We start from the raw sequence: 23,288 nt of genomic DNA, 5'->3' as shown, positions 1-23,288 counted from the left end.
TACTGTTTTAACAGCTTCCTACCTATATTCCCAATCTCTAGACTTATACTCTTAATCCATTCTCACAAGTCACCACTTTGCTTACAATTCTTCAATGGCTTCCATTTCTGTCAGGATAAAATCCAAATTGTTGACAAGGCTTACAAGTCTGTACCCTCTGGTCTTCTTTCTTCCCACTCCCCATGCTTCACTCAAACTCTACTTTCAGCTATATAGTAGGAATTTAGTCACTCAGTCGTATCTGACTTTTGTGACCCCATGACTGTAGCCTGCCAGGCTCCTCTGTCCATGGAATTTTCCAGGCAAGGATACTGGAGTGGGTTGCCATTTCCTTCTCCAGGGGATCTTCCCGACCCAGGGGTTGAACCTGGGTCTCCTGCATTGCAGGCAGATGCTTTACCGTCTGAGCTACTGCTAGACTAAGTCGTTCCAATTCTTGAGGGCTCCATCCTTTTCATCACCTTTATGCTGTTGCTCACTCTATGGTTTTTGCCTAAAGCATTCTTTCTGAGCCTCTCTCCACCCTTACTCTCCTCTCAGGAAAGACTTTTCAGGTCACACATTACATATATTCCTAGAGGCATTCAGTGATACCATCACAACCTGTCTGTACCTCCACCTCTCCAGGCTGAGTTAAGAGGCCTATTAAGTGTTCACAAGGCAAAGAGTACCTCTCCATAAGAACATTACCATACAAACTGCCTGTTTGCGTGGCTGAATAGTTTGTCTCCATCTCCAACACACACACACACACATACACACACAGACATTGTAAATCTGAGGGTTGTACCCAACCATTTTCTCTACAGTTGTATTTCCAAATATTATTATTGTATCTGGCACATAATCAATTCTAGAGGAACGTTTGTTGCAAAAATGAGATTAACAAATATTTACACATTTTCTTCTAATTAAAGAATGTATTTTATTGTTACATAGAAACTCTAATCCATATGGATTTACTTTGATAATCCCTTTCCCAGTGATACATGATTTTTCCTTTGTCACATAAAAAATTTCTTATATATTCAAGAATGTGCTTCATGGCTGTCTTTTCTGTTCCATAGATCTACCATTAGTTTCTTGCAACAGAAACAAACTATTTTAGTTATTGTCTTTTTATAATACATTTTAATATTTAAACAATGTTTAAATAAATAAACATATTTAATACGCAAACACCCCTCACTAATTTCCCTTGTAGAAATTCTATCAGCTATTCTAATTTATTCATTTCTTAAGATAAACATTAAAATTATTTTCTTTGATTTCGAAACAAATATTCTATTAACACTTTTGATTGGAACTGCACGAATCCCATAAAATGGTTTGAGAAGAGCTGACATTGATGATATTCAATCTGTTCATCCAGGAATCTACTCAAAGATGCTTTTTCTCAACAAAGTTTATGCCTTATGGTAAACTTCTATGATTTTCTTAATCTAGGTCCCACACTTTTCATATGGAAATTTTTTCTCCATGTTTTATGTCTCTTTGTGTTCTTCTGAAAGACTACATAAGTCACATTATCTTATTATACAAATATATGCATAATTCAGTAGGAACCCTAAATTTTCTTTTTACTTGCTGGTGCTGTGACCTCACAACATGAGGTCATACAAGTGACACTTGGTCAAAGTGGGGTCATAATTAAATCCAAATCTATGTGGATTCCAGCCTCCTGTGGATTCCTTTCAAATGTTACCTAATAACGAGAGAGAGAACATGGGAAAGATGAGGGAGGAAGGTAAGGCTGTAGGGAGGCAGTTTTCTCCAAAATATTTAAAATAGTTCTTGATGTGGATGTATTAGGCATATCCTGTGGCTTCTGAGAATTTTCTGGAATACTGTCACAGTTTCCTGGGATGGGTGTATTCTAGTTAAAAAAGCATGGTATATACGGTTCATTACTTTCTCCCAGAAGGTTCCACTAAAAGGAGACTTAATCACATTTTAGGCTAGGAAAACTTGGGTCTAGAAACAGAGAATAAATTATTTAGATGCTTAGAGCTCTCAAGTATACAATTACAATGAGTTCAGAGCTAGAAGTAAGCCAGTTGTTGTTTAATGGATAGCTATAAAAAGCACTCTTCCATTTAATAATCACAGTAAAAGGATGATTCATATCCTTAAAAAGCTTAGCAACTAACATAAACACAAATGTAATAAATATAGCTGTTATTTGACAGAGCATCCATCTGAGGAAGGGCCTTCATGAAATTCTAAAATCACATGGATTTTTTACAATGGACTAGAAACCCTTAAGAAATGTATTTGATAAAGACTTTTGATTCAGAAGTAAACTTCAAGCAACTACAGACAAGTATCCAGTAATTAATACACAAAACCCTTATTTCAGAATTCTCAGCAAGAGAAACATGATCAACCAATAGCCTAGAAGCGGGATAATGTCAGAAGACAAACTGTGGGACCAGCAAAGATTTCGCATGGACCGCTAGCTGGCCAATGAGTCTATCACACCCCTCTTGAAGACTGCTCGGAGTTGATGCCCAAATCATAGGGTCACTATCAGTGAAAATTGCTTAAGTTGACTGCTTAGTTAACCATATACAGTTCATTCCACAGTCTGAGCTTTGTCATTCAAAACATCTCCTTTTTGTTGACAAAGTCCCCAGGAAAGTGAATCTCTCAGCTATTTCAGTCAAAATTCCAGCCGTTAGAGGAGTCAGCCAGGTGAGCAGCAGCTACAGACTGGTAGCCGAGGTGAGTGGATCACAACCTGCAACCTACCTACAACCTACATGTGCATACTACATCATCCGCTTATATGGGGCTGGCTGCTCCAGTTGCAAATTTATGTCAATCGGCTCTAAGGTTTCATGAAGCTAAAATTTTAATAAAAATCTTGGCCTTTTATCTGCATTCTCTGTCTACCCTGACATTCAGAATCAATCAAATGTTTTACTAAAATTTTTACTGATGTAATCTCACAGTTTTCTCAAGTTGATTTTCCTAGTCCTTTAATTCTGGAAGACAGCAAACATCAGAAGGGCCATTTGTGCATTGTAAACTTGGAAGAGAAAGCCGGTTTTAAATCTGATCACATTTCATGACAAAATTATAATCCACAAATGCTACACTTTAGCTTTCTGATTGCTATAAGTGTTTGAAAACCAATTACAAAACTCCTCAGTAACCTTTGGGCACTGAGCTCTAAATGCTCCTGAGATGGCAGGTGACCTGCTCAGCAATGGAAAGTGATGGAAGCTCTGGAAGTCAAGGCTGAGGCAGATATGCTGTGGGAAGCGCCCTTCTGAAGGAAAGAGAGCTCTTGTTCTAAGTGTGATTAGCGCCTGAGTTTGATTCCCACTGCTCTGAGTTTTGAATGGAAATGGTGGAGCAAAAACACAGGTCAGACAAATCAGCTTAGCTATTAATTATAAAGGAAAGCCTGGTTAAAATAACTTTTCTATTCTTATCAAAGGACTTCTAAAACTGGTTTTTCAGGACTAGGATTTGAATAGACATTGAAAATTGCCCCCATGTACATTAATCGATTTGTAAATTGGAACTCAGGATATAACATAGTCAAGTTGGCAAAGTGCATACGAATGAATCTCACGTACCACCCCGCAATAGTTAACCCCGCCCTGCTTTATTTCTTGGTACATTCACTCAATAAACATGATTTTCTTATTTGGAGAGGACAGGGTGGAGGGCTAGCCCTCTCACACAGCTCAGTGACTGACTTGCAGTGCTTTCAGCAGTCAAGAAAAACAAATAAGACTTCTTATCTATAAAACGGTAGAGCTCACCATTTCAGTAAAAGCGTCATTGGTGAAGACAGGGAGCTCCTTTTAAAAAAGGTTTTTATAGTCTCTTGAGAAAAGAAACCAGTAAATGCTGGTCCCTCGACTTAAAGAATTTACTATCCTTATGTGTGACCAGATTTGCCAGCTGACAGCTCCCACATGGAAACGCAAATAGGCTTTCATTTCTCCGCTGCCAGAAATGTGTAAAATTGTGGAGAATTTAAAAGCAACGCCATCTAAAATCACAACAAGGAGCAGCAGAGCTGTGGACAAGCAGAGCTGCCAGTTGGAAGGTGTCAAAATTTCACTGAAAAGAAAAAAAACTATTCACTGGAAAGAAGACAAAGTTAAGAGAGTAAGTTCTAATCTTAACCACTTGCAAAGGAAACAGAGAAAGTGATGCAATAAAGCAGATGTCTTTACCTTTGGAAATACAATTCAACTTACCTGTCTTGGGCAGAAAACCAGGACTTTCTGTCTTAACAACCTGCAGTGATTCCCCCAGGTGATCCGGCTGAGACGAATGAGTACGTGGGGTTTACTGAAAGCAGTTTCCACCTCCACCTGCCTGCGTTAATGAACAGTTCAGAGGCTTCTCCTTGAGTGGCTGAGTCACCCAGGGAGGGGGTGGGTGGTATGAGAGAGGGTGTCACCTTGTACAAATACCAATTCAATTAAACCAGCTCACTCACCGACCTGCTGTCTTTGTCTGGTGAATTCTTTCTGCAATTTATGGCTTTGGTAGACCAAAAATATGTACTTCTGTTATCACCCTTTTAATTGGCATCAACAGTACACACAACTCTACCCTGACCAGGTGCCATAGTATCCAGCCTATTTTGGATTCTCTTTTAAAAAACAAAACAGAAAACTTAAGCTGGAAGGAGTCTGTTCTCTGCTCATGGTGCCTGGAAGACTGTGGCCCAGATACACACACAGGAAATGCACTGCTGGTTGGAATCAAGATCCTTAGGAGAGAAAAGTCCTGTGGAAGCCTGAGATCAGGAAATAGGAAAGGAATCTGTTACACAAATTCTGCACATGGAATTTTGGTAAAACGATCAGAGGAAAAATATATCCTGAAGTAAATGTAAGATCGTTACATTTACACAAAATTACATCTGTAAGCAGAAAGTCCCAGTTTTCTGCCCAAGACAGGTAAGTTGAATTATATTTGCAAAGGTAAAGACATCTGCTTACATTTATGTAAGATGACAAAATTCTGATTGTTTTGTGATTTCACCACCTATAAAAATGTGAAAAGCATCCTGGAAGCTTTCTCATCTGAGAGCAGCCGTAGACTCCAGTGTTGACACCTGCTTGGAGAGCAAGGAACGCTGAAGAGGAGCCACACCAGGTGGGGGCTCCTATTACAGGTTCTGAAATGTACCTTCCGTGACAGCCAGGAGTCTTTAAAGCTTAATGAATCTGGAACGCTGCTGAGAGGAACGAGTCATTAGAATTTCCTGGGTCACCTTTATTCATCTGCCACACCAATAATTAACCAAATCCTTCCCATTTCAAGACAGCTCCTGAAAAACCACAGTCCAGCAGAGCTAGTCATAGAAGTGACTCTAAGAAGATATAGAAACATTCCCATTAGAAGGTTCAGGCAATTGCAGGATGCGGTCATCATGGACTGGGACATCCCTATCTTCATGTGCCTTTATTCTGGGTTGAGGATTTGAACATTTAAAATGGAAAACAAGGACTTCCCTGGCCATCGAGTGGTTGAAACTCCATGCTTCCAACAGGGGACAGGGATTCGATCCCTAGGCATGGAGCTGAAATCTTACATGCCATGTGGCTGGGCCAAAAATTAAAAAAAAAATAAAGTCAAATGGAAAATGTTCTCTAAAGGTTATATATGTGTGTGTGTGTGTGTGTGTATATATATATATATATATATATATATATATGGTGGTGGTGGTGGTTTAGTCGGTAAGTTGTGTCCAACTCTTGGGACCCCATGGACTGTAGTCCCCTAGGCTCATCTGTACGTGGGATTCTCCAGGCAAGAATACTGGAGTGGGTTGCCATTTCCTTTTCCAATGTATATATGTATATCTATATTCCCTGGTGGCTCAGATGGTAAAGAATCTGCCTGCAACCCAGGTTTGATCCCTGGGTCAAGATCCCCTGGAAAAGGAAATGGCTACCCACTCCAGTATTCTTGCCTGGAGAATCCCCATGGACAGAGGAACCTGGTGGGCTACAGTCCATGGGGTCATAACGAGTTGGACATGACTGAGCGACTAACACTTTGACTTGAGAGATATATATACATATATACACATATATATGTATATATATACATGTTTATTCAGTACTTTCATAGAATTTTATGTCTGAAAGTCATTTTAGAAATACATTTTAAATTTCTGTGAGGCCCATAAATATTGGTTGGACTGAGGTTTGGATATTAATATTACAGATGAGAAAGTTAAAAAACCGAGATGTGACTTTGCTCATCTCAAAAAATAAGTATTTTAGAAATATTATATTCAGGATCATTCAGTATTCATTTAACTGAATGAAGGGCTAAAACAGTTTCAGAGTTAGCTTGTAGGGACAAGTAATATATTACAGAATGCTTAAATGTATGTTTCCATCCTTTGTAGAATATAGAAACAGAAAATAATTTTCTACTTTGCAATGAAGAAAAATATACCACCCAAGATACATTAAAGATTTTGAGCTTCCAAACAATTATTTCTGTGTGGAATTGAGGATTTTTATTATTAAATATGGTTAATTATTATTTTTATTATTCTTTTATTTTACATACTAGAACCTATACTACTAAGTCACATCAGTGTCTTTCAGTTTAGAACTAAGTCTTTGATTCAAAAAAGGGCTAATTCTAAACACTTGGGCAGAATTCAGACTTCCTCATTGCTGAACAGACATTCAGCCAAAAGACTGATGAAAATTAAGAATCTCAGAGTTCAAAGAGGTCAGTCAAGAATGTGCCCAGGGGTGGAGGATGTCAAATAGGTTTGGCCTTAGTTTCACTCAGGCTTTGAGCTGGGGAGCTTCGAACATGCTTAGAATAACTCAGCTTTACCACACCTAGTTCACTGTGAGAGGCAGAGTTCTTGAGGCCTCTAGAATGTAAGCTCCTAGGCTGGGATGGCAAATGTTTTATCCAGGTTGCCAATGCCGACTGCTTGGCACTGGCTGCCTGGGGTGATACAATGAGGTTTGTAAGGTGGCTTTGAACTTATATAGAAGACTCCTTTGTGGTGTGCTCAGTAGTGCCTGACTCTTTGTGACCCCATGGACTGTAACCCCACAGGCTCCTCTGTCCGTGGGATTCCCCAGGCAAGAATACTGGAGTGGGTTGCCATTTCCTCCTCCAGGGGATCTTCCCGACCCAGGGATCGAATCTGCAACCCTTGTCTCCTGCATTGGCAAGTGGATCCTTTACCACTAACGCCACCTGGGAAGCCCCACATGGGGAGAGCCACGATTGATTAGCAGTGGCCACCACAGGTCTCAGATGGGCGAATGTTTGCTGCACCTATTGCCCAAAACAGGACAGTGCTTTTTCTACGCGTTGTATTCCAGTGAAACAAACAGCCAAAAAATGAGCACTTATTACTACATTATAAGGAAAGTAGCAAATACTTACATAACACTGTTCATGTGCCAGCCTGAATGGGAGGGGAGTTTGGGGGAGAATGGATACATGTGTATGTATGGCTGAGTCCCTTTGCTGTTCACTTGATGCTACTATAATTTTTTTTTAATTAATTTATTTTTTATTGAAGGATAATGGCTTTACAGAATTTTGTTTTTTTCTGTCAAACCTGAACATGGATCAGCCATAGGTATACATATATCCCCTCCCTTTTGAACTTCCCTCTCATCTCCCTCCACATCCCACACCTCTAGGTTGATACAGAGCCCCTGTTTGAGTTTCCTGAGCCATACATCATATTCCCATTGGCTATTTATTTTACATATGGTTATGTAAGTTTCCATGTTACTCTTTCCATACATCTCACCCTCTCCTCCTCTCTCCCAATGTCTATAAGTCTATTCTACATGTCTGTTTCTCCATTGTTGCCCTGTAAGTAAATTCTTGAGTACTATTTTTCTAGATTCTGTATAAATGTGTTAGAATATGTATTTATCTTTCTCTTTCTTCATACAGAAGAAAGTCTTTATGAGAAAGACTTACAGAGTCTTTCAAAGTCATACAGAGTAAGTCTTTATACAGATTTACTTCACTCTGTATAATAGGTTCTAGTTTCATCCACCTCATTAGAACTGACTCAAATGCATTCCTTTTTATGGCTGAGTAATATTCCATGGTGCACATATACCACAACTTCCTTATCCATTCATCTGTCAATGGACATCTAGGTTGCTTCCATGTTCTAGCTATTGTAAATAGTGCTGCAAAGAACAATGGGATACATGTGTCTCTTTCAATTTTTATTTCCTCAGAGTATATGCCTAGGAGTAGGATTGCTGGGTCATATGGTGGTTCTATTCCTAGTTTTTTAAGGAATCTCCATACTGTCTTCCATAGTGGCTGTATCAATTTACATTCCCACCAACAGCGCAAGAGTATTCCCTTTTCTCCACACCCTTTCCAGCATTTATTGTTTGTGCATTTTTGATGATGGCCATTCTGACTGGTGTGAAGTGATAGCTCATTGTAGTTTTGATTTGCACTTCTCTACTAATGAGTGATGTTGTACAATACTGTTAATTGACTATACCCTCAATACTAATTAAAAAGTTTAAAGTAAAAAAAAAAAAAGAATTGCTATGAAAAATCCTCACCTCCTCCTGGTCTGAATGTCCGTGTCCTCTCAAAACTCATATGTGAAATCCTAACCAGCAAAGATGATAGAGCTGGGAAGTGGGGCTTTTGGGAGGTGTTTAGGTCATGAGAGTGGAGCCTTCATGAATGGGATCATTGTTCTTATAAAAGAGATCCCACTCCCCAGAGCTTTCTAGCCCCTTACTAAGGACACAGTAAGAAGATGCAGGCTATGAACCATGAAGAGGGGCCTCACCCCACCATGCTGGCAGCCTAATCTCAGACTTCCCAGCCTCCTGGAAGATCAAATTCCTGTTGTTTCTAAACTACCAGGTCTGTGTAATTTTGTTTTAGCCACCTGAACAGACTAAGATGCCTTCTCATCCCAGAGAGATTCAAAAAGTGATGCTGAAAATGCAAAAGAAAAATATAAACAAGACAAATCAGCAAGTCAAAACTCTCACATCTGTCATGCAGGGACTCTGAGAGGTTGAAAGATAGAGGGCTTCCCACTTTCCTCCCAGATGGAGAAAAGAAATGTTATGTACATGTTGCAACAAAAGCGGTATCATTAGAGTGATAATTACAGTGCCAATTTCTCTTGGGCTGGGAGTAGATAGATGCCAGAATTAATGAATTACTGCCTTACTGCCAGTGTTGCAAGAGCAAGTGCACTGCTTAATAGGCACTGGTAGTGCCAGCATGATGCATACCCGCCTCGGAGAGCCCAGCAGAGACTCCGCGGGAGCCTGGGTGCCATCACCTGTGCAGACCCACTGCTCACTGTGGACAGTCACTTCACTCTTAGATCCATGTCTTTCTTAGTGCAAGGATTAGGATGACATCAATCTCTTTACTGCCCCGACAGGGTGCAGTGAAGAGATCAGGTTTATTTAATTACAAATCCATACCTGCTCTTTACACACAACACTGGAAGGACCCAAAAGGGCTCAGCCCTGAATTCCTGAAGCTTTCTGACTCTTCTTAATTCTCCAAACAGGCAAACCGCCCTTACCCAAAGAAACCAGAAGAGATAAGGCAAGGTAAATGATGAGTATAATGATGATGATAAAAATAACAACAGCAACAACAATAGTTTAAATATGTTCCAGTCATTGCTTAGTGCTTTCAGTTCAGTTCAGTTCAGGCTCTCAGGTGTGTCCAACTCTTTGCGACCCCATGGACTGCAGCACGCCAGGATTCCATGTCCATCACCAACTCCTGGAACTTGCTCAAACTCATGTCCATCGAGTCAGTGATGCCATTCAACCATCTCATCCTCTGTCATCCCCTTCTCTTCCCGCCTTCAGTCTTTCCCAGCATCATGGCCTTTTCTAGGAGTCAGTTCTTCACATCAGTTGGCCAAAGTATTGGAGTTTCAGCTTCAGCATCAATCCTTCCAATGAATATTCAGGACTGATTTCCTTTAGGATTGACTGGTTGGATCTCCTTGCAGTCCAAAAGACTCTCAGGAGTCTTCTCCAATGCCACAGTTCAAAAGCATCAATTCTTCAGCGCTCAGCTTTCTTTATAATTCAACTCTCACATCCATACATAACTCCTGGAGAAACCATAGCTTTGACTCCAAGGATCTTTGTTGGCCAAGTAAAGTCTCTGCTTTTTAATATGCTGTCTAGGTTGGTCATAGCTTTTCTTCCAAGGAGCAAGCGTCTTTTAATTTCATGGCTGCAGTCACCATCTGCAGTGAATTTTGGAGTCCAAGAAAATAAAACCTCTCACTGTTTCCATTGTTTCCCCATCTATTTGCCATGAAGTGATGGGACCGGATGCCATGATCTTAGTTTTCTGAATGTTGAGTTTTAAGCCAAATTTTTCACTCTCATCTTTTACTTTCATCAAGAGGCTCTTTAATTCTTCTCTGCTTTCTGCCATGAGGGTGGTGTCATTGCATATCTGAGGTTATTGATATTTCTCCCAGCAATCTTGATTCTAGCTTGTGCTTCATCCAGCCCAGCATTTCGCATGATATACTCTGTGTATAAGTTAAATAAGCAGGGTGACAATATACAGCCTTGATGTACTCCTTTCCCAATTTTGAGCCAATCTGTTGTTCCATGCCCAGTTCTAACTGCTTAATGCTTTTCATATATTATTATTTCATTTAATCCTCACAAAAACCTTACACCATAGGAACTGTGGTTAGGTGATAGACAGCAGAGAACGGAAGCCTAAGATCACACAGTTCGGAGTTAGACATGTCCAGAATTCCAGTCTAGACAGGCTGACTGCAGAGCCTGCATTCTTGGGTTTGCAGGTCCACTGTTTCCTCAAAGTGCCAGAAAGGAGATGGGCACTTTGCCCAAGAAACCATGGCTGGATTACAGGGTAAGCCTCATTGACATCAGGTCTGAGCCCTGAATAATAGGTGTCAGTAAAGAACAATGGCTTTTATCAGTAAATGCACGTGTATGGACTTCTCAGGTGGTGCTACTGGTACAGAATCTGCCTGCCAATGCAGGAGACATCAGAGATGCAGGTTCGATCCCTGGGTCGAGAAGATCCTCTGGAGAAGGGCATGGCAACCCACTCCAGTATTCTTGCCAGGAGAATCCCACGGATAGAGGAGCTTGGTGGGCTACAGTCCATGGGGTGGCAAAGAGTTGGACATGACTGAAGCGACTTAACCATGTACACATGCATATATATAGCCACTTGTATCATTTATAGCATCAAAAATAAGAAACCACAGCCCACATGTGTTAGATAAAAATAATCAGTCAGAAGAATGGCGAGCAGTTGTTACAGGGTCTAGATCCTTTAATGATGGTGTAAATTTAACTCACTAGTTTTCTTTTTTTCCTTTGAAATAGACTACATATAGAGCAGTTTGGGGTCACAGCAAAATTGGGAGGAAGGTACAGAGAAAACCCATATACCCCATCCTCCAACATGCATAGCCTCTTCTGTTTATCAGCATCTCCCACAGTGTGTTAAATTTGTTACAGTCAATGAACCTATATCAACACATCATCCTCACTCAAAGTTCCTAATATGTACCTTGATGCTGAACTTTTTATTGGTTTTGATGAATATATAATGAAATGTGGGCTTCCCTGACAGCTCAACTCGTAAAGAATCTTCCTGCAATGCACGAGACCCTGATTCAATCCCTGGGTCAGGAAGATCCCCTGGAGAAGGGATAGGCTACCCACTCCAGTATTCTTGGGCTTCCCTGATAGCTCAACTGGTAAAGAATCTGCCTGCAATGTGGGAGACCTGGGTTCGAACCCGGGGTCAGCAAGATCCCCTGGAGGAGGTCATGGCAACTCATTCTAGTGTTCTTGCCTGGAGAATCCCCATGGACAGAGGAGCCTGGTGGGTTACAGTCCATGGGGTCACAAAGAGTTGGACATGACTGATCAACTAAGCACAGCACAGCATATAATGACATGTATCTACCACTATAGTATCATACGGAATAGTTTCACTGCCCTAAAATTCTTCTGTTCTCAACTTAATCATCCCTGCTTCCCCCCAATACCTGGAAATCACTGACCCTCTCACTGTCTATGTGGTTTTGCCTTTTTTAAAATGCCATATAGTTGGAACCACTCAGTATGTAACCTGTTCAGATTGGCTCCTTTCACTTAGTAATATGCATTTAAAGTTCCTCCTTGTCTTTTCATGCCTTGATAGCTCATTCCTTTTTAATCCTGAATAATGTTCTGTTGTCTGGCAGTACCATAGTTTATTTAGCCATTCACCTAGTAAGGGCATCTTGGCCACTCCCAAGTTTGGACAAAAAAGAATAAAATTGCTATAGCCATCCATATACAGTTTTCTTTTTAAAAAATTATTTACACAGTATTTTTAAGTAGTCATATATCTACTTTTTTTTCCAGAAATTTGAAGTGTAAGAAGGAAAACAATGAGAAGTCTCTCTCCCTCCAAAGCTCAATCTCCAAAAACTGTAGTTATTAGTTTCTTCTGGGTCCTCCCAGAGACATTTTTACAAACATAAGATACAGATATTTCCTCCATTTTTATACAAATGTTTACATGTTATACTATCCTGAATTTTTTTTCCTTTAACAGTAAATCCTGAATATCTTTCCACATTGTGTTTTCATAGCTGCCTGGCATTCCATCATATGGATATTCCATAATCTATTTCATTAATCCATGATTAATGGATATTTCTACTATTTCTAAGCTTCTGCTAATAAACAATGCTGTAGTGAATATCACTGCACATAGATATTTCATACATGTGTGTATTTATCTGTCAGATAAATTCTTAGAGATGTTATTGCTGGATTCAAGGGTTTATATATTTTAAATTTGGTAGAAAAATATTACCAAATTGCCCTCAGGAATGGGTTTACCAATTTATGTCTTTTATTCACATTTGTCTTTTTCAGTCATTTGCTCATTTAACAAATATTAAGTACCTAGGGGGCTTCCCAGGTGGCATTAGTGGTAAAGAACCTATCTGCCAGGGCAAGAGACCTAAGAGATGAGGGTTCAATCCATGGATCGGGAAGATCCCCTGGAGGAGGGCATGGCAACCCACTCCAGTATTCTTGCCTGGAGAAACCCATGGACAGAAGAGCCTGGCTGGCTACAGTCCATGGGGTCACAAAGAATAGGACACGACTGAAGCGATGTAGCACGTGCACACACACACACTTCTGGTATTGTTTCAGTCCCAGTGGACAGAAAAATTAATGAGACCTGGTGATTGGTCTCAGGTGCTCACCATGTTTGGGGAGAAAGACATTGAACTAAGTAATTATAATAAATCAAGATAAAGTAATACAGAGCAATTTTGAGGGTGTCACACAGTGAAGAGACTTAAGAATTCCACCTGGACTTAGAAGACATTGTTGACACTCAATTTTGAAGTTCAAGAGGGAAATGAACCATTCACCCGTTCTGCCGTACTGGATTTTCTTCTTAATGTTTCCAGATTTTGCTTATGATTTTGCTTATAGTTTGGAGTTTGGCAATCTGAGTTTAATAAATGAGAGACTAGGAGCAGAGATGTAATGGGGTAAGCAGGGCTTGCCGCCAAACTCACCTCAATAGTGTCAAAGTTGAGAAAACCAAACTGAAAGTTTTGCTAACTTCCTCCTGGTTGCTGTACCCACCAGAATCAGCCATTTTGCAGGCCAGCAAATTCAGTTCCTCACGGCCAAGAGTGAGATTTGGAGCAGACCTTCTTTTACCACTCTACCAAAGTAACAGAGCCAGAATGGAGTGATCATTGATCATTTTAACTGCTCCAAAATCTTCCAACAATTTATCAAGATTCTAGTATTCTTATGTGAATATCTTTATGCAAACAGCCTTATTAAAAAACCCAGATTGTTATTTCATAATTTCACAATCATCATTTTTTATTTTCTTCAATTCACAATCTTTCCACTTTACATTAGTCTCTCCATAGCCAAATATTTCATGGTATTACATCAAGCAGACCCTTGCGATCAGAGGCCAGGCCTTTAGATTTAGCTTTATCCTAAGCATGTAACATAGTTCTGACTCATAGTAGCACTCAGTATTGTGGACTGAATGAAGGAATAATAATCACAAACAGTAAAAGGACATTGTTGTTGTTCAGTTGCCCAGTCATGTCTGACTCTGCGATCCCATGGACTGCGACCCCATAAAAGGACATATACAAGGTATATTCACTCTTTGCCAAACATCCAGTTTATCTGTTTTCTAAATCTGATTTTCTAATCAAATTTTTCTATCTCTGGCTGTAGTATAGGCTATAGACTATATAATAGGCTCAACTAAAGGCTATATTATTGGTTCTTCAACTCACCTACAGGTTACAACTTTCACTATTCTCTTAAAAAAGAGATTTCTCTGCATCTTATAGAGATTGCTCAAATCATATTAACATAGCTGCCCTTATTGCCCAAGGTTGAAACCTTCATTGTCATTGTCTCCCCCTTCCCTCTCTCCATTCCATGTATGCATGTAAAGTAGCTTCAGTCATGTCTCTTTGCGACCCCATGGCCTGTAACCAGCCAGGCTCCTCTGTCCATGGGATTCTCCAGGCAAGAATACTGGAGTAGATTGCCATTTCCTTCTCCAGGGGATCTTCCCAACCCAGGGATAGAACCCGTTTGCATCTCCTGCATTGGCAGGCAGGTTCTTAACCACTAGCACACCTGGGAAGCCTATTTCATATCTTCGTCCAATTAAATGGTGACTGGCCCATCACTGTCAAGTCTACCCCTTAATTCAGTCCAACCTTCCCCTTCTTCTGTACTTCCATCACCCCTGCTTTGACAGCTAACCTCACCATCTTGAGGGAACACTACTTCCATCACCTGATAACTGGCCTCTTCCTTGTTCAAATATGTCCCCAGCTGAGTTCATCAGGCTTTTTCAGGTAGTAGAGAACAAGATAAACTCAGAGAAGAGCCATAGAACCCAAAATGATGATACTTAGAAATCTATAGTTTGTTATGAGAAAAAGATGCACTGTAGCAACACATTAAAGACAAGTTTCACAGCTAAAGACTGTCTCATTAAAGGGTCAGAAAAGTCACTAGTAGGTTCAGCTGTCCTCCCTCTGAAAGGGTCTTTGCAGGATATACTTTCTTTCTCATATCCAGAACCACTTACGTGTGAAATGAGTCACGCAAATGGAGTCTCAGCTGGAATTTCTTACATGCTGCGAGTCACGTAGAGTATTCCTGCTATGTGACTAGGGGTTCCAGAGTCTCACCAGGTATAGTCCTCAGTCTCACTGTTATCAGTAAGTAATGCCAATTAGCTGGTTCAAACCACCCTGAAACTCTCAGGACACAAGTTACAAAGCAATACTATTAATCAGTATGTTTCAGATGAGGGCTTTGCATGCTTATTTATTATTTTAGTAGAATCATCAGGTTAATTCCAGACCTGCTGAAACTAATTCTCACAACACAGGACATTCAGTATAAAGATTCAGGGGACTGTAAGGAAGACAGGAGACAGTGTCAGCAGCCTTTTTTAGAAATTACATAATATTCTCTATTGGTTAACTTTGCAAAGCAACAGTGGCTGTCTAGTGCAACTCTGGGCACCTGATAGCAATTCTGAGTCTCCCTACCATGACTCTGATTCTCTTCCAGCTTCTTTGTTCTACCATGTCACCAATTTATCACAGTCCCTGCACGAATCAGCTTAAATCCTCTGGGAGAAAGCTGCTTGCATTGGTTAGCCACCAGGCCACACTGAGTTCCTATAGGTAGAGCTCTTGCATCAGGCCACCCCACCCCCCAGGCTTCTGGTGAGCCAGACAAGGACAGCCTTGCACAGACATCTACTCCATCTCAATCAGCTGTGACCGAGGCAACAGTACTACATGGGACAGGGCACTGCTCCCCTAGGCCTTGCAACTATTCAGAAGTGGGCTCCAGGCAGGGCACACAGCAAGTCAGAACTTCTCCCCAGTAAGGACACATCACCCCTTAACATTACTTTTCCAAAACAGATGCAACTATGTCCCTGCCCAGCTTCAAACCCATCATAAGTCCCCCATGTCCCATAACTTAAATCAATAACTTGGACTCTGAGGCAGCAGCCACCTACCCATGTGTGGTTATTTAAATTTAAATTAATTAAATTAAGATTTCCCTGATGGCTCAGCCTGCCAATGCAGGAGACACAAGTTCGATCTCTGATCCAGGAAGATCCCACACCCTGCGGAGCAACTAAGCTCATGGGCTACAACTATTGAGCCTGTGCTCTAGAATCTGGGAGCCTCAACTACTAAAGCCTGCATGCCTTAGAGTCCATGCTCTGCAATAAGAGAAGCCATCACAATGAGAAGCCCACGCACCACAACTAGAGAGTAGCCCCTTCTCACCACAACTAGAGAAAAGCTCGCACAGCAACCAAGACTCAGCACAGACAAAAATAAATAATGAATAAATTAAAACTTATATAAGAATTAATCAAATTAGATCAATTTAAAATTCAGTTCTTCAGTTGCACTAACCACTTTGAAATACCACACAGTTCCCGGCAGAGGGCACAGGCAGAAAGTTGGTCTAGATGCATTTTTAAAGTAACTTTCAACTCCTCCAGGCTCCGCTTCCACCACTTGCCCCCATGCACCCTAAGCTCTAACCTCATCGAAGTCCTTGCAATTGCCCAAACATAGTGCATATTTCAGGCCCTTAATATTTTCCTTATGCCATTCCTGTGACCTGAAATATCCTTCCCTCTTGTGCAAAGGGTAATCTCTTATTCATCTTTACATGCACGTGTGCTAAGCCACTTCAGTCATGTCTGACTCTTTGTGACCCCATGGACTATAGCCCGCCAGGCTCCTCTGTTCATGGGATTCTCTAGGCAAGAATACTGGAGTAGGTTGCCATGCCCTCCTCCAGGGGATCTTCCTGACCCAGGGATTGAATCTGCGTCTCTTGCATCTCCTGCATTGGCAGGCAGGTCTTTACTGCTAGCACTACCTGGAAAGCCCTATTCATCTTTAATGGCCCAGTGAATATCTAACATGCTCTGTGAAGATTTTCCTATTGTCCTATTTCCCAAGCACAGGCAGGCGCTCTCATTCTCTCTGCTCCAATGGAACTCTATATGCCTCCGTTACAGGGCTTCAGCACATTATATGATAAACAAGGTGTACCCAGCACACCACACACCCTTCTAGGAGACTTCAACAGTGAAGGCAGTGTGGCCAGTGTTAAAGAACACAATGACAGGTGTCAGATGGCCTCTGCTGACAGCTACGTGTGTATGGCCAGGGGCTGGTCAATGAGCTCTTCTCATCTCAGTTTTCTGATCTGTGCAGTGTTCCCTGCAGGATTCTGAGATTCCCTTCTCTGAGATGACAACTTGCTCTTGTATTTGGTGGGCTGGGTACTTCCTTCTTTTTGTCCCCTTTGTTCTCTTTCCTCAGTATCTATCCCATACCCTTCATGGTAGAGTTTCATTTCTCTTTTGAAATCTATTTTATCTTTCCTCCAATAATTCACAATTGTATTAGTTTCCTACTGCTGGTATAACAAATTACCACAAGTTTAGTGGCTTAAAACCAACATAATATATTATTTTCAATTTTCTGTACTTTGTATTCAGGTCTTCCAGGAAGAAAAAAAATACATAAATGTGTATTCATTCAGATTTTTTCCATAAAAACAAATCTGGACTTTCACCAGTTCTACTAAGAGCCAAAGAAGAGTAAAGACAGAGAATTTTAAACTAAAAAACCAACCAAATTCCCAAGGCAGGCTAAAAAGTAATCTAAAGACTTGATTAAATGCACTTTTATATGAAAAAGACACAATTTACTGACCTATATGATTCCAAAGTTATTATCCATTTAAATTATGACAGTTAGCAAAAAAAAAGTACATTTTATAGAACATTTCTTCTCAATCATGGGAAATTTCCAAGAAACCAACAAGATTCTGGTTCACACACCATGCATTAGCAAATAGACTATGATACCGCTTGTCTGTGAGCACAGAAAGACAAAGCCTGATTGGAAATCATCAAACAGAATAAAAACGCTATGATAGCTTTCACTGTTAATGTAACCGGCACAACTCAGAATCAGCCCTCCTACTCCTCATTGTCTGTGGCCAGAGGTCAGCTATCTTTTTCTTAAATTAAAGGGCCAGATAGTAAATTCATAAGCTTTGTAGGCCATATCCAAAAACTCAGCTCTGCCCTGGCAGCAGAAAGCAGCCGTAGACAATATGGCCAAGGAACTGGGCATGCGCAAAATGGTCCATAGCAGCCTGAAGTGTCCGAGCTGGGTCCCTCTCTGCTCTCTGCTAGCCCGTGCTATCTGGAAAGCATGCATTTTCTTTTCGTTCTCTCCCTGTGGAGGGGGAAACGCTAAATGAGAAAAAAAAAAAAAAAAACGGTTAAAAATTCATTCTCAAGACAAGGATACTGAGGTTCTGAATGATCAGGTGACTTGCCAAAGATCCAACAACTTCTTTTATGTGGACATGAAACCGGTTGTTGTTGTTGTTTAGTCGCTAAGTCGTGTTCAACTCTTTGAGACCCCATGGGCTGCAGCACAACAGGCTCTTCCGTGCTCCACTATCTCCCAGAGTTTGTTTGCTCAAACTCATGTCCATTGAGTCAGTGATGCAATCCTCTGTCGTCCCCCTTCTCCTTTGCCTTCAATCTTTCCCAGCATAAGAGTTGGGTTTTCCCATCAGGTGGCCAAAGTATTGGAGCTTCAGCTTCAGCATCAGTCATTGCAATGGATATTCAGGGTTGATTTCCTTTAGAATTGACTGCTTTGATCTCCCTACAGTCCAAAGGACTTGCAAGGATCTTCTCGAACACCACAATTCAAAACCATCAGTTCTTCGGTGTTCAGCCTTCTTTATGGTCCAACTCTCACATCTGTACATGAGTACTGGAAAAACCATAGCTTTGACTATACGGACCTTTGCCAGCAGAGTAATGGCTCTACTTTTTAATACACTCTCTAGTTTGTCATAGCTTTCCTTCCAATGAGCGTCTTTTAATTTCATGGCTGCAGTCACTGCCCACAGTGATTTTAGAGTCCAAGAAAAGAAATTCTGTCACTGCTTTCACTTTCCCCCTTCTATTTGCCATGAAGTGATGGGACTGGATGCTATGATCTTAGTTTTCTGAATGTTGAATTTTAAGACAGCTTTTTCATTCTCTTTTTTCACCCTCATCAAGAGGCTCTTTAGTCCCTCTTCACTGTCTGCCATTAGAGTGGTATCATCTGCATTTCTGAGGTTGTTGATATTTTTTCCAGCAATCTTGATCCCAGCTTGTGAGTCATCTAGCCCAGCATTTTGCATGATGTACTCTGCAGAGAAGTTAAATAAGCAGAGTGACAATATACAGCCTTGATGTACTCCTTTCCCAATTTTGTACCAGCCCATTGTTCCATGTCTGGTTCTAACTGTTGCTTCTTGTCCTGCATACAGGCTTCTCACAAGACAGGTAAGGTGGTCTGGTATTCCTGGGAATCTCTTTAAAGTGGTATCATCTGCATATCTGAGGTTATTGATATTTCTCCCAACAACCTTGATTCCAGCTTCTGATTTATCCAGCCCGCATTTTGCATGAAACCAGAGCCTGTTCAAAATGATGGAATGTTTCTTGATCACTTACTATGTCAGGTTAGCTTTGAAGCACTTACACTGTATCTGATTTCATCCTCGAAACAAGTGATCATCTTCATTTCACAGATGAAGAAACTGAGGTGCCAGAAAGATTAAGCAACATGCTGAGAGTTTCACAGAGGATACATTGCCCAGAGTCAGGGTTTTTAACCCTCTGCTCCTTGCTGCTGTTCCTGCCACTGCACCACATGCTGCCCTTTCTACTTTCCATTGAGTGTTGTTTCATGATGCTCTTGAGAAGTCCTTTCATTTTAGTGTGTGTATTTCTGTCCAACACTAGACTCCCCACCATCGCATCTGACTCGAGCTGGTCAGGATTTTTTTTCCCCCTCAGAAGCACTCACAGAACCAGACTTGCCTATCCAGTCTACCTGTTATTCTGCAACACAGAAACAGGGAGTGGACCTGGAGTTTACACACCCATGACCAGTCCCATGTAGAAAGGTTGAGGATGCCTGTGTTTGATCTTTGTTTGCACCACTCCAACCTGAGGAAAACCCACCTAAATATCACTCCTCCTCTGTTAGACACCCGGATCAGCTCTGGGGCTCCCTACCCAGTTCACAGCCACCAGGAGTTCATGGAAGGCCCCTGAAAACCCAGACTGGGGTTCCCCTTCATTTCACAGTGAAAATGTATTATTCTCTTGGCAAGTCGGGCTTTCTTGGCTCCCTAACATTGCCCACTTTGCCCACTTTGTCTCTCCATAACCCCCATGGAACAAGTAGGTGCAAAAAAATATAGGAAGGAATAGAGAGACTTCCCTGGGGGCTTAGAGGGTAAAGCATCTGCCCGCAGTGCGGGAGACCCGGGTTTGATCCCTGGGTCGGGAAGATCCCCTGGAGAAGGAAATGGCAACCTGTCGGGAGCCAGCACACAAGATCCCACCCATGACAAGGTCATGAGGAGAAGACCTGATGAGCAAGGCAATGCAGGCCTCAGGGATTTCGATAAGCTGCCTCGGCGCTCACCTTAAAGATGGTATCTTTCTGATGCTTGTTATAATAGACTGCTCCCTAATTTCTGTGACTTAGGCAGAAGGCCTTCCGTGACCCTTTCCTAACCAGGTCAGTTTAAAACTCTAATCGACATGCCCCCCGAACTCTATAAGATTATCCATAAAAGACAGTATTTTAATCTAAACTCCTCTTGTTAACATCTTAGTTTGCTTGATAAATGTGCCTGTGCCTTTAGAGCTAATGTGTATGACTGCTCCTCAACAATAAACAGCATTGAGAGCCTGTACGCACAAAAGATCCCAATGGGCACAGAACCCTTCAAGGGGGAGAAAGCCTATTGGAAAACCTAAGAAATATTACTCTATAAAACTGTTATTTGGTATATATTTACTTGCTATGTTTTTGCTATTAATGTCCTGAGCCTGTATAATAAAGGTATAATAGTTAGAGACTTATATAAATAAAGGTTTAGTCTTAATATAAAAATAATAAGACAGTTGTTTATTTAGCTGGTGATTTTTGTTAAAGAACTGACTTTTGTGCTACATTGTTTCAGCTTGCTGTACCATGACCTTATGGGACCACATTCTTTTCTGTTAAGCTCAAGGCAAAAGATAGATTACAAAAAACAGGTTTTACTTTAAACCTTTGAGTTAATGAATCCTTTCTTTGTCATAATCCACTGTGCCTGTATTCTTTAAAAAAAACAAGTGTTTTGGCTAATCAACCCTTATCACTAAAGAGTCATAAAGATGTTAGCAGGCCTCCAGGCCAGAAGATAATGTAAACAACTTAAGACCTTTGTAAATAATATATATACAAAAAATATCCTGGTTTCGATAAGGGTCAAAAACTGCCAACCCATTAAGCTGATTTGGCATGACTCTACAACTCAAGATATAAAAGCTCCCTTTGAAAAATAAAGCTCAGACTCAGACGCTGCTTCACATCTGCCTAGTCTCGCTGTGTCTTCTCTTCTCTTCGCCGATGCCGTCCATCCTGAGGGAACACCTGGACCAGCTGGAGCAGGACTCTGGCAGCAACCCACTCTAGTACTCTTGCCTGGAAAATCCCATGGATGGAGGAGCCTGGTAGGCCACAGTCCATGGGGTCGCAAAGAGTCAGACACGACTGAGCAACTTCACTAGAGAGATACTCAGCGCAGACTTCTTTTCTGAATGAGTGGATTTTCTTATGAACACTGGTAAGTGTCACCTGTAAAGCCTTCACCATTAAAATAAAAAGACATCACAGGCTAAATGGCAAGCTATGAACTGAAAAAGAAAGGTTCCATGAGTCGATGAGTTCATGTTACAGAATCAAATATTCTTCATGTGTCCTATGTATGAATGGAGGTCACTGTTAGCTCACCCAGTTCCTTAAGAAGTTATGTGGTCTGGGTACTTGCATTTTCATCCCAGATTCTAGAAAAGGGGTACATATAAGATGCCTTATTCTCTGACAACTGAAGCCTATAAGCATATACTCCCTCTCTGCCTTTCCTCCCAAACAAGCCCCACTTTGCCTCTGTTCGAATGAACACAGCAAGTGGAAGTGAAGGTCTATCTTGCACCAAGACTAATTCCTAGTGGGTTTCTAATGAAGCTACTTGATAAAGTCTGCTGTCCATCCAAATCCTTACTTCTCCAACAGTAAGGAAAAAAACAAAACTGGGGTTAAATTGGTAAGGCACCCCATAGGCGTCTCCAGTGAAGTAAAAGACTGGAGTAGTAAAGCAATGGGTTGTATTATAAAAGAGCAGCATTAAACACCCTCCTCTTCTTTTCACTCATTCGGCAGAGTCACGGCAGAGAGAAATTGTGTGTGCTCTTTCAGGGACCTCTTGAGTTGACTGCAAAGATTAGAAGGGAAGAAAGCTAACAGAAAGCCAACATTTTTCACATAACTGTGTGATCTGCCAGGATGGCACAGGCAAATTAAGAAATGTTAAAAAATCATGTCAATTGATGTCATTTAGTGAAGGTAACTGGAGTTATTTAAAAATAACAACAAGAAATCACCATGGAGAGGAACTCACTGAAGCACTTCAGATATTTCCAGGCAAATGCCTACCCACAGAAGAAAATTTCTTGTTTCACATTAAGTTCCCACTGTCCTGTGAGTGGTTGGACAGCTTCCTGATCTCCCAGGAAAGGTATGCAGCCTTGTGGGCTGACCCACCCTTCACAGCCAAATCTGACAAGGTCTGAGTAAATACACTCTCAAAAGCAAGGACATTCTTTGCGGATTGTGCAGAAGAATTTGGCAGCTGTGTCTTCCTCCTGAGGTGTGGCATAAAGAACAAGTTCCTCGGCCAAGGGCATGGGGTTAGCTGTAGCCTCTCTAGAAGAAATCATTACTAACCTGTGTTTATCCAGAAATCCACATTTACATTAAAACACCTATAGTCTTCCTCTGCTACTGATATCTTTAATATTTTAAAACATAGCAACACAACAGTTAGCCTGACAAATGTTACTAGCACTGAACCAAGTGGAGGATGGAACTAGTGTAAGATGCTATGCATGAATACCATTTCTACTTCTTTCTTTTCTCTCCTCCTTCTTTCCATGGGACAGCAGTGAAACAGCTTCTGATAGTCACGGTAGGTTTTGAGAACCCAGTAAGGAAGACTCTAGTACCTCATACATTCCAGGAGGGGTGA

At 41.1% G+C, this 23,288-nt stretch overlaps 1 protein-coding gene across 18 annotated transcripts in view; it reads right to left on the bottom strand.

Moving 5' to 3' along the window:
- Positions 1-23,288, bottom strand: part of SCEL (sciellin) — a 344,029-nt gene that overhangs the window by 116,218 nt on the left and 204,523 nt on the right. Inside the window, exon 1 of one of the 18 annotated variants that reach the window (XM_081550026.1) lies at positions 4,221-4,307. The exons of the other annotated variants lie outside the window; for them this stretch is intronic. The gene's annotated coding sequence lies outside the window, so the exon portion shown is untranslated. Of the gene's footprint in view, positions 1-4,220; positions 4,308-23,288 lie in introns of those variants that run through there. 18 annotated transcript variants of the gene reach the window in all.

This window comes from Giraffa tippelskirchi, chromosome 12 (genome assembly GCF_054371585.1).
Source record: "Giraffa tippelskirchi isolate mGirTip1 chromosome 12, T2T-mGirTip1v1.2.pri, whole genome shotgun sequence".
Lineage (NCBI taxonomy): Eukaryota > Metazoa > Chordata > Mammalia > Artiodactyla > Giraffidae > Giraffa > Giraffa tippelskirchi.
This window is presented reverse-complemented; position numbering and strand designations above follow the sequence as displayed.